Here is a 12,484-nt window from a genome sequence, read left to right as displayed (position 1 = left end):
TCTGAACTTGGTAAGTGGGAGTACTTTAAAAGTGAAATTTTGAAAGTACAAAGCTTGTACAAGGGGTGATTGAAAAGTTTGTGGCCTAAGATAGAAGGAGTCAATTTTAGAAAACCCAGCACATTTACTTTTCAACATAGTCCCCTACTACATTTACACACTTGGTCCAGCGGTCATGGAGTATACGGATATTGGACCTCCAGAAAGTGTCCACAGATGGGTGATTGATAAGTTTGTGGCCTAATGTAGAAGGAGATGTTATTAACTTCAAACTTTCTGCATTGCTGCTCTGCTGTCATCCCTGCCAGTGTTCTTTTCCAATCAGTTTTGGCCACCTCCTCTAACTTGCCTCTGTAATTCACTGTAATACTGATACATCTGTCTTTAACTTCTCCTTCTCAAATTTCAGGATGAATCCCCGAAGGGTTCTTTTACCTTCAGCTCTCTAATCAATTCTGTTTCATTGCTCAGCACCCAATCCAGAATAGCTGATCCCCTAGTGGGTTCAACCATGAGCTGCTCTAAAAAGCCATCTCATAGGCATTGTAGAAATTCCCCCTCCTGGAATCCAGCACCAACCTGATTTCCCAATCTACCTGTGTATTGACATCTCCCATGACTATTGTAACTTTGGCATGCATTTTCTATCTCCATTGTAATTTGTATGCCACATTTGGGGATCTGAATACAACTCCCACCAAGATCTTTTTACCTTTGCAGTTCCTTAGCTTTATCCACAATGATTCAACCCTTTCCGACCCTACATCACCTCTTTCTAATGATTTGATTCCATTTTTTTACTAACAGAGAAACGTGGCCCCCTCTGTCTTCCTGCCTGTCCTTTCAATACCATGTGTATCCTTGGACATTAAGCTCCCAGTTATAATCTTCTTTCAGCCATGATTCAGTAATGCCTACATCATACCTGCCAATCTGTAACTGTGCTACGTTCCACTACCTTATTCTGTATACTGCTGGCTTTCCAATATAACACCTTCATCCCTGTATTCACCCTTTTCGATTTTGTCAGCCTATTACATTGCAACTTATCCTGTTGACTGCAATTTTGCCCCATCATCAGCCTCTCCCCACTACACATTGTCTGTTTATAAACCAGCTACCTCATCTTCAGCACTATTATCCGCCTTTCCTGCGATACTTCTTGCATTGAAATTTAGGCAACTCGGGACACTAGTTGCACCGTGCTCAGCTTTTTGATTCCTAACTTTGCCTGAAGTCTGGCACTTTGTTTCCCATGCCCCGCTGTGCAGCATTTAACAAACCTTACCACTAGGATATTAGTCCCTCTCCAGTTCAGGTGTGAACTGTCCCTTCTGTACAGATGCTACCTTCCCTGGAAGAGAGGGCCTCATTGGAGTAGTCACCTGCCCACAGGAAAGAGGTTGACAGAATACAGAAACAATTTGCAAGGATGTTGCCGAGTCTGGAGGACCTGAAGTTCAAGGAAAGATTGAAATGTTAGGACTTTATTCTTTGGAATGTAGAAGTTTTGATGGAGATATACAGGTTTTTTTCCCACTGAGGTTAGGTGGGATTACAACCAGAGGTCATGGATTACAGGTGAAAGGTAGAAATTTTAAGGGGAACACGAGGGGAAACTTCTTCACTCAGAGGGTCGTGAGAGTGGGAAATGAGCTGCCAGTGCAAGTGGTGCACACAAGCTCGATCTCAACACTTAAGGGAAGTTTGGGTAGGTACATGGATGGTAGGGGTATGGAGGGGTATGGTCCTGGTGCAAGTCAATGGGAGTAGGCAGTTTAAATGGTTCAGCACAGACTAGATGGGCTGAAGGGCCTCTGTGCTGTACTGTTCTATGACTCTAGGTCGTTATTACGTTATAGCACAGTGCAGCCCCTTTGGCTCACAACGTTGTGCCAAACTTATAACCTCCTCTAAGGTCAATCTAATCTCTTCCTCCTACATAGCCTTCAAGTTTTCTATCATCATGTGCCTGTCGACGAGTCTCTTAAATGCCCCTAATGTATCTGCCTCTACCATACCCCTGGCAGTGCCTTCCACACACCCATCACTCTCTGTGTAAAAACCTTACCTCTGACATCTCCTCTATACTTTCCTCCAATCACCTTAAAATTATGCTCCCCCATAATAGTCATTTCCAGCCTGAGAAAAAAGTTTCTGGCTATCGACTCAATCTATGCCTCGAATCATTTTGTACACCTCTATCAGGTCACCTCTCATCCTCTTTCACTCCAAGGAGAAAAGCCCGAGTTCACTCAACCTATCCTCATAAGACATATTCCTGGCAGCATCCTGGTAAACCATCAAGACAAAGTGCTAATGAAGTGTCTCAGCCCAGAATGTTGCCTGTTTATCCCTCTCCATTAATGCTGCCTGGCCTGACGAGTCCCTCCAGCATTTTGTATGTTTCTCTGGATTTCCAGCATCTGCAGAATTTCTTGTGTAAATTTCATGGCAAATCTCTTTCAAACTCCCACATTCTTGCTGTGATAAGGTGATGAGTACAATACTCTAAGTGAGTTTTATAGAGTGCACTGTTACCTCACGGCTTTTGAGCTCAGTCCCCTGACTGATGAAGGCCAAAGCACCATATGCCTTCTTAACAACCTTATTGACTTGCATACCAAATTGGACGGATTCATGGATGTGGACCCCAAGACCCCTCTGTTCTTCCACAAGGCTAAGAAGAGAGGTATACATGTTGAACAACTTAAACTGACCAAGTTTACTGATGAATTTAGACTAACGTTGCTAAAGTTCGAAGTAAATTTAGTATCAAACTACATATACTGTAGGTTACCATATACATGCAACCCTGAGATTAATTTTCCTGTGGGCATTCTCGATAATCCAATAACCATAATAGAATCAATAACAGACTGCACCAACAGGGAGTGCAACCAGTGTGCAAAATACTAAAGATATTTTCGAATCAGGTACCAATAATAAAACTTCACACTTCCGAGAACACACCTCGTCGCACTTCAATGTTTCATTTTTCCTACACTAATGTTAACTTTCCCCCCATGCTATCCTAGCATGAAGTGATTACTTGTACAAACAAGAGAAAATCAGTCCTGCTGAAGGGTCCCAGCCTGAAACGTCAACTGTACTCTTTTCCAGAGATTTTGCCTGGCCTGCTGAGATCCCCCATCATTTTGTGTGTTGCTTGGGTAACTTGTAGTCTGCTCCACACTGCTAACTCATGACACACTAAGACAGAAGGACTTGCCTCTCTATTCTATGGTTTGGTCAACCAAACTAGCTTTAACAGATTGTGGAAGGCTTACTTTAGGAAACACAGAAAACCAACATGATACCAAGCACTGATCCGTATAGGAAATAAACTTTGTAATTTAGTGGCAGCAATGAAGAAGTTACTGTAAGACCAGCAGAATTAGACCAGTCAGCCCATTCAATCATGGCTGGTTTATTATCCTGCTCAACCCCATACTCCTGCCTTTTCCCTATAACCCTGGGTACCCTTGCTAATCAAGAACCTATCTACTTTTGCTTTAAATAAATCAGCCACTGTGGAATGGCAGCGCAGACTTGATGGGCTGAATGGCTTAATTCTGTTCCCATGTTTTATGGTCTTATAATCTCAATATACCCAATGACTTAGCCTCCAAAGCGATCTGTGGCAATGAATTCCACAGATTTACCACCCTCTGGCTAAAGACTACAAATAAAATTTAGCAGCAACCAAAATTGTTCAGGTCTTACCTAACAAACCAAGTATACTAAAGCACTCACATGGAACATCGGGGCACATTCAATCACATACTGATACAGCTACATCAACAGCCACAAATATTGGATTCCTGAGCTCAGACTGAAAGCTTTCAGAGTCTGCCCTATCTGAAAAATCAGACACTTCCCTCTAATCACAAACAAGTCCTTTCATTGAGTCATGTAGCCTGGAGGTGCATAGCAGATGAGGGTAGCTGGGAGGGGGGGCTTCACACCCCAGTGAGATAGGGACATGCCTGGCCTTGCATGCAAAGTCAGCTCCAGCAGACTGGGTGGATGAGACCAACAGTGAGATCCAACGGCCAGGAGAGCAGTTCTGCAACGCTTCGTGGAGAGCGAAGGGCGTGACAAGGCAAAGAAGTCACAGTCGTGGTCATGCACTGCAACCAAGGAAGACCCCAGTTGTGAAACTCCTGAACCTGGATTTCCGAAGTCAAGATAATGAAACTGTCTCGGTGCAGCTGCTTTTCCATTTTGAATGCTCTCCTGCACGGGTTTCAAACCGTCACCGTCGGATACGGTTTAAACAATGGCTCCTTGCCCCACTGACTGTGTGTGTTCTTTATCAAATCCATATTCCAGCACTCAGCCTGTGTTCTCAGCACAAGTGCTCACCATTGAAGTGTTGCAAAAGAGGCTGCCTTGACCACCCTCCCGATGGAAAAGAATTCTTCTTAAAATCCCTGGCCTTTATCTTAACCTCTGGTTCCAGGTACCTCTGCTAGGCTTCTCACTATCTCTCCCACTGAAAATTTTATACACCTTGCTCAGGTCTCCCCTCAGCTTCTCCTCACAGCAGAAATGTTCCGCCCTCAGGAATGTTCCAGCGAAACTCTGCACCCTTCCCAGTGCAGTCATATCCTTCTTTGGAGAGGGTGCAGAGCAGATTTACCAGGGTGCTGCTTGGATGAGAGGGTGAGGTTATGAGGACAGGTGGAGCAAGCTAAGGCCTGTGGTGTTCTATGTCCTTTTCCATTGATGCCGCACTCTTGCAACACCATTTCAGATCAGCAGCTTGTACATGATTTTCACACACTTTCTCATCTTGACCCATCCCTTTCCCTGCTTCCATTGCGTCCTGCCATCATGTACTACTGACCGTGGCGCAGTCTTCTAGAAAGCTCGCCAGCATGCCCACTTCCTCACGAAGCGAAAGAAATTTGGCATATCCCTACTGACCCTTTTTATCAAAGTCCCAAGGAAGGTATCTGATTAGGATGCATCACAGCCTGGTAGGGCAACTGCTCTGCATGACCTCATGGCACTGCCAGCAATTGTGGACACAGTTCAGCTCATCACAAACACCAGTTTCCCTTCAATGGATCCAATCTATACTCTTGGTGCCTCAGCTAAGCGGCCAGTGTAATCAAAGACCCCATCTATTCCAGGCACTCTCACTGACGTAACCGTTCAGGCCTAAAATACAAGAACTCAGATGTCAAGTTGCAAGTTCACAAACACTGGTTAGGCCACACTTGGTGTATTTTGCACAGTTCTGATCATCACTGTTCGGATTCTTTTGGTGTTTTTTAGTTAGGCTTTTCTCTCCAGTACTAGTGAAGGGTCTCAGCCCGAAACTTTGACTGTTCACTCTTTTCCGTAGATGCTGACTGGCCGGTTGAGTTCCTCCAGCATTTTGTGTGTGTTGCTTGGATTTCCAGCATCTATTGATTTTTGTTGGATTCTGATGCTTTTGCAATCAGACGATATTGTGTGTGATCAACAGACTTTGTTAAGACCTCAGACCAAGTCAGGAATCAAAAGGTTGATGATTCTGAGCTGTGTATGTTTCAATGCAAGGAGTATAATAGGAAAGGCAGGTGAGCTCAGGGCATGGATCAACACATCAAATTATGATATTGAGGGGATTAGTGAGACTTGGAGGGGCAGGACTCGTAGCTCAATATTCCAGGTTCCATTGTTTTAGACATGACAGAGCTGGTGGGGGTGGGGGAAGGTTTAATAGAGGAGGGGTACCATTACTAACCAGGGAAAATGTCACAGCAGTGCTCAGAACAGACTGGAGAACGTCTCGTGAGGCATTATGGGCAGAACCCTATCTATACGTCAGTGCTTCAACAAAGCAGCCAGTGTAATCAAAAACGCCATCTATTCGAGACAATCTCACTTTTACCCCCCTCCCATCAGGCAGAAGATGCAAAACTCTGAAAGCATATACCCACCAGGTTCAAGGACAACTTCTATCCAGTTGTTATCAGACTATTAAACAGATCTCTTGCAGATTAAGATGGATTCTTAACCTTGGTCTCTGCACTGTCGAGGTCTTGCACCTTATTGTCTGCCTGCACTTTCTCTGCATACAGTACTTTATTCCACATCCTGTTAATTTATTTTCCTTTGTACTGCATTAATGTGATGAAACTATTGGTAGGAATGGCATGCCAATCATCTTGCTCTCCACTTTAACGGTGGAATTTAAATTCAGTTTAGTGTTTGCTGCCCAGCCAGCTGCATATTTGGTTCCTTAAGGCTGTCAAAGCCGGGGTAGGCTGTGGGGGGCGGGGGGGGGGGGGGTGGTGGTGGTGCAGTGGTAGTGGAGGTAAGCTCTCACTGCTTATTAAGTGCTCTCAATGGTGTGAGTGTCAACTAGACTCTGAAAACCCAGTCCAGCTCCTGGCCTTCACGTGTGGCTTAGCTACTAAACTCGGTGGAACTGTTTCTACAGAAAGAAGGGGACAAGGCATACTGGCGCCTTAAAACCAGTCGCTCTGGGTAGATGGGGCGAGTCAGCCATGGATGGCAGCTCATCTTGGAGAAGGAGAACTCGGCTGTCTTGTGGCTATACCCATCAGGGGTAAAACCCAAGGAAAAATACAGAGCTGGAGCTCCTAAGGCACTCCAACGTTGAGTTCAACACTGACTGGCAACTTCTATGATGCTGCTGGTGCAAACTGCATCGGTTTCTGTCGTGCCTCTGGATTCATCAGCTGCATGGAGGGTGGGTGGGGGGAAGTCTGCTTCACGGGAACAGCTCACTCTTCATATCGTACTGCCCCGGCTTGCACATACAGCTAGGATGCAACATCCATGGTTGCCCCTGATCGATGGAGGGCCTCCAGCTGCATATTTGTTCTGGGTTATCAGAGTAGTACTGGACCCAGAGCCAAGTGCAAATGTCACAGCCCATTCACTTCAATGATAGCAGTGGGTCTGCTTCGTTAAGTTTCATTAAACATTGTGATTATATCTTCCTTTGATATGATTTGTCCAGTTTCACACATTCCAGCAATATCTGGCAATGTAAGCTTATGAACCATGTGACACTGGCTGAGTTTCTTCAGCATTTTGTGTTTGCAAGTAGCAGCCCACCTCATTTGCAAGTCCTGCCATGTCGACTGCTTGGACAATTTTTCTGTGCGCTCTCAGTGTTATTCTAACGTGAAGCACCTCTGAATGTGATCAATGATTCCACACACTACCCACTCGCTCACCACCTGTGGGCATGTGCAACTTCCTCACCTCACTTGTATACTCAGGCACGGCTTCATTAGCTTTGCTCACCTCTAAATCAAACTAACTTGGCTTGAGGCAAAAGTGATTATTCAACAAATCCACAAGTTCCTTAATTTTGTTTTAATTTCTGTATTTCTCTGGGCTCAGCAATTCTCTTGGTAAACTACATGTAGGGATTCAAACTACACTAATAAGGAGAGGCCACTGTTTATATTCGGTATCATCATCAACAATGATATATGACAGAATCTTGCAACATTTCTCCCAAGCCTGGATTTGGCTGTCAAAATTTGCTCCTGAACCTCCTTCCTTTCTTCTTTTCTGAGAACATTTGTTAATTGGTTGACCCCTCCATTTTGTTTATTTCTCTCTGGCGTCACCCAGCTTCAGGAACAGCTTTATTCATTGATGATGTTACGTACATAAAAGGCAGAAGCAAATTTCTCATTGAGTCAAAGCCATACTACAGCACGGAAAGAGGCCCTTTGGCAGAAACGGTCGACAACAACCACAGCATCCTAGCTAGTCCCAGTTGCCCATGTTAGGCTCATAACCCTCCAAGCTCCATCCAGAATCAGAATCCGTTTATTATCACTGACACATGCCATGAAATTTGTTTTGTGGCAGCAGTACAGTGCATAAAAAATTACACTGTTTGAATAAAAACAAATAGCGCAAAAGAGGAATAGTGAGGGAGTGTTCCTGGCTTCATGGACTGTTCAGAAATCTCATAACAGAAGGGAAGAAGCTGAGTGTGTACCTTCTCCCTGATGGTACTAATGTGAAAAGAGCATGTCCCAGATGGTAAAGATCTTTAATGCTGGATGCTGTCTTCTTGAGACACCTTTGGAAGATATCCTTGATGACCCATTAATTGTCGCAATTGTACCCAATACTCACTACCCTCTGTGTAAAGAAATTACTTCTGAGGTTTCCTTAAAATCTCTCCCTTAACTTCCATCTGTGCCCTCTGAATTTGGACTCTCAGTTTATTTATTTCTCTTCAAGTCTGCAAACACAGCCCTTAGAGGTCAAAGAAAATGGCATGTGCTGAAGATCAAACAGTGACAGGCCCACAAACCACCAAGGGTATTGCTGACTTGAAGGAGCACATGTACAATTGTACGCTACCTACTTAAATTATGTAAGTCATTAAGAAGTGGTTGCTGATCACATCGGCCCGAGTACCATGCACCACCACAACTGCTTTTGCAATTCCTACTCATCACAAACTCCATCACCCAGGACATGCCCTCTTCTCACTACTACCATTAGGAAGGAGTTACACACACTCAGCATTTAGAAACAGCTTCTTCCCCTCCACCATCAGATTTCTGCTTGGACAATACCTCTGTACTTTTTGCTCCAGTGCACTTTACCCCACTTATTTTAAATATATATTTATTATAATTTATAGTATATTTTATGTATTGCACTGTACTGCTGCCACAAAACAACAAATTTCACAACATGTCAGTGATAATAAATCTGATTTTGATTCTTTGCACAACTCATTTCAAATCTCACCTCTGATGTTAATTCAGTGACACAAACATTAGTGTATTTTATACGGCAAATTTCTTGATTTCCCTTCCCATTTGTAGTGAAATTAAAGATTAAAGATTTGGCACGTTTGTCAAAACATATAGTGAAATGCATCAGTTGCATCAAATCAGTGAGGATTGTTCCACATCCACCACTGTGTGGAAAACCTGACTGATATCTCTCCTATACATTACTCCACAAAATTATGCCCTCTTCTGTTAGACATTGCAGTCCTGGGAAAAAAGGCATTGGCTGTCCACTCTGACTATGCCTCCTATCATCTTATACATCTCTATCAAGTTACCTCTCATCCTCCTTTGCTCCAAAGAGAAAACACCTAGCTCACTCAACCTTTTCACATAAGACAATACGGTCTAACCAGAGTTCCCTGAAGCGGCAACATTACTTCATGGGTGTTGAACTCTGTCCCCTGACTAATGAAGGCCAACACACAATACACCTTTTTAACACCCTATCCACTTGCAGGGATCAATGGACGTGGACCCCAAGATCCCACTGTTCCCCCGCACAGCCAAGAATCCTGCCATTAACTCTGTATTTGGCATTCAGGTTTGACCTTCCAAAATGAATCACTTCACACATCTCTGGGTTGAACTCCATCTGCCACTTCTCAGCCCAGCTCTGCATCCTGTCAATGTCCTGTTGCAACCTAAGTCAACTTCTACACTATCCACAACACCACCAACCTCCCTGTCATCTGCAAACTTACTAACCCACCCTTCCAATATCTCATCCAAGTCAATTATAAAACAAGCAGAGGTCCCAGAACAGATCCCTGCAGAACACCACTGGTCACCAACCTTCAGCAGAAAACACTCCATCTGCTACCACCCCCGGCCTTCTATGGAAAGCCAATTCTGAATCCACAGATATTTCCCTGGATCCCATGCCTCCCGACTTCCTGCATGAGCCTACCATAGGGAACATTGTCAAACATCTTACTAAAGTCCACATGAACCACATCCATTGCTCTATCTTCAATTTGTTTTGTCACTTCCTCGGGAGTCTCACTCCAAGAAGCCAAGTTCCTTCATCAGGTTCTTGGGACATGACCTGCCCCGCTCCTCAAAGCTATATCGACTATCCTTAATCAGCTTATGTTTCTCTAAATGCTTATAAATACTGTCTCTAAGAACCCTCTTCAATAGTTTACCTTCTACTGATGTAAAACTTGCTGGTTTATAATCCCTACAATTATCCCTATTGCCTATTGAATAAAGGAATAACAATTTTATGTTTTTTCTGCAGTAAAGCATTTAAAATGTTAAATGGCTTTGTGCACTCTGCTTAGGTCCGGGTAAAGAATCTTAAACTTTTCCTCAAATTCTTTGAGCAAGTATCAGGATCTTGGCCACAAGCATTGACTGTATATTCTCCCCCCCCCCCCCCCCCCCCACCCCATTGATGCTACCTAACCTGCTGAGTTCCTCCAGCATTTTGTGTGTTGCTCTGGATTTGCAATGTTTGCAGAATCTCTTGTGCTTTTAAAGGTGGTGGGGGGGGGGGGGGGGGAAAGAGAGGGCAAAAGCAGGAAGGGCGAGGGAGGGTGTATGTGTGTATATGTATGTACGAATATATGTATTCAGGTGGCAAAGGAGTTTTCTTAAAGAATATATACAAACAAAAGCTTTCAAATTGTTATCAAATACATTTGAGTAAGTCTAATGAAGTGAACCATATTCATTCCTGACATTCCTGTCATCACAACTGTGGATGAAATGCCCTCTACTGTATTCACCAAGTACACTTAACACACAAAGAAGAAAAGCACAGCATCTACTTTCCACACACAGGACAGACTGAAGAACTTGTCGTGAGGTGTTCTGGGTGGAACTGAGAAATAAGAAAGGCATCACCATGTTAATAGGGCTGTATTACAGGCCATCCAACAGTCTGTTGCAAGTAACAAAGTTGCTATAGTAGGTGATTTTAACTTCATATATATTGACTGGGACTCCCATACTATAAAAGGACTAGATGGAATAGAGCTTATCAAATGAGTTCAGACAAGTTTCCTTAATCAGTACACAGAAGTCCCAATGACAGAGTGTGATACCTAAACTGCTATTAGGGAATGAGACATGGCAGGTGACAGAAATTTGCGTAGGGGAACACTTTGCATCTAGTGATCTAGTGATTAGCACAAAGAAATGTCGAGATTCTAAATTGGAGAAAAGCCAATTTTGATGGTATCAGAAAGGATCTGGCAAGTGTGGATTGGGACAGGCTGTTTTCTGGCAAAGGTACATGGGAGGACTTTAAAAGTAAATTTTGAGAGTACAAAGCTTGTATGTGTCAGAATAAAAGGTAAAGATCACAAGTGTAGGGAACCTTGGTTCTCAAGAGATATTAAGGCCCTGTTTAAGAAAAAAAAGGGAGGTGTATAGCAGGTATAAGCAAGTAGGAACAAATGAGGTGCTTATGGAGTATAGGAAATACAAGAGAACGCTTCAGAAAGGAATCAGGAGGGCTAAAAGAAGGCATGAGGTAGCTCTAGCAGAAAAGGTGAAAGTGAGTCCTAAGGGATTCCACAGATAGGCTAAGAGCAAAAGGGACAAAATTGGTCCTCTGGAAGATGAGAATGGTAATCCATATGTGGAGCAAAAAATAGATGGAAGAGATCTTAAATAGTTTTTGCATCTTTATTTACTCAGGAGACTCTATAGAAGTGAGGCAAAGTGGCATCAAATTCATGGACCCTGTATAGATTACAGAGGAGGTGTTTGCTGTCCTGAGGCCAATCAAGGTGGATAAATCCCCAGGTCCTGACAAGGTGCTCCCTCACACCCTGCAGGAGTTATGCAGAAATTGCCTGGGCCCTAGCAGAGATATTTAAATCATCCTTAGTGGCACGAGAGGTACCAGAGGATTGGAGGATAGACAATCTTATTCCACTGTTTGAAAAAGGCTCTAAGTAGAAACCAGGAAGTTATAAGCCAGTAAGGTTGACATCAGTAGTGGGAAAGTTATTGAAAGGTATTCTACAGGACCAGACATAATATTTGGATAGATATGGACTGGTTAAATAGTCAGCATGACCTTGTGCATGGTAGTTTATGTCCAACCAATCTTATAGTTTTTCGAGGAAGTTACCAGGAAAGTTGATGACAGCAAGGTAGTGGATGTTGTCTACATGGACTTTAGTAAAACATTTGACAAGGTCCCATATGGGAGGCTGGTCAAGAAGGTTCAGTTACTCAGCATTCAAACTGAGGTAGTAAATTGGATTAGACATTGGCTTTGTGGGAGAAGCCAGAGAGTGGTAGTAGATGGTTGCCTCTCTGACTGGAGGCCTGTGATTAATGGATCAGTGCTAGGTCCATTGTTGTTTGTCATCAATATCAATGACCTGGATGATAATGTGGTTAACTGAATCAGCAAATTTGAGGATGACGCCAAGATTGGCGGTGTAGTGGACAGCGAGGCCATTCTAGATTGGATATTGAGCAATGAGGAAGGGTTAGTTAGCAATCTTGTCGTGCAAGGCCCCTTGGGTAAGAGTGACCATAATATGGTGGAATTCTTCATTAAGATGGAGAGTGACATAGTTAATTCAGCAACAAAGGTTCTGAACTTAAAGAAGGGTAACTTTGAAGGTATGAGACGTGAATTAGCTAAGATAGACTGGCAAATGATACTTAAAGGGTTGACGGTGGATATGCAATTGCAAACATTTAAAGATCGCATGGAT

This window comes from Hemitrygon akajei, chromosome 14, assembly GCF_048418815.1.
Source record: "Hemitrygon akajei chromosome 14, sHemAka1.3, whole genome shotgun sequence".
In the NCBI taxonomy this organism is placed as follows: Eukaryota; Metazoa; Chordata; class Chondrichthyes; order Myliobatiformes; family Dasyatidae; genus Hemitrygon; species Hemitrygon akajei.
Note: the sequence above shows the minus strand (reverse complement) of the source record.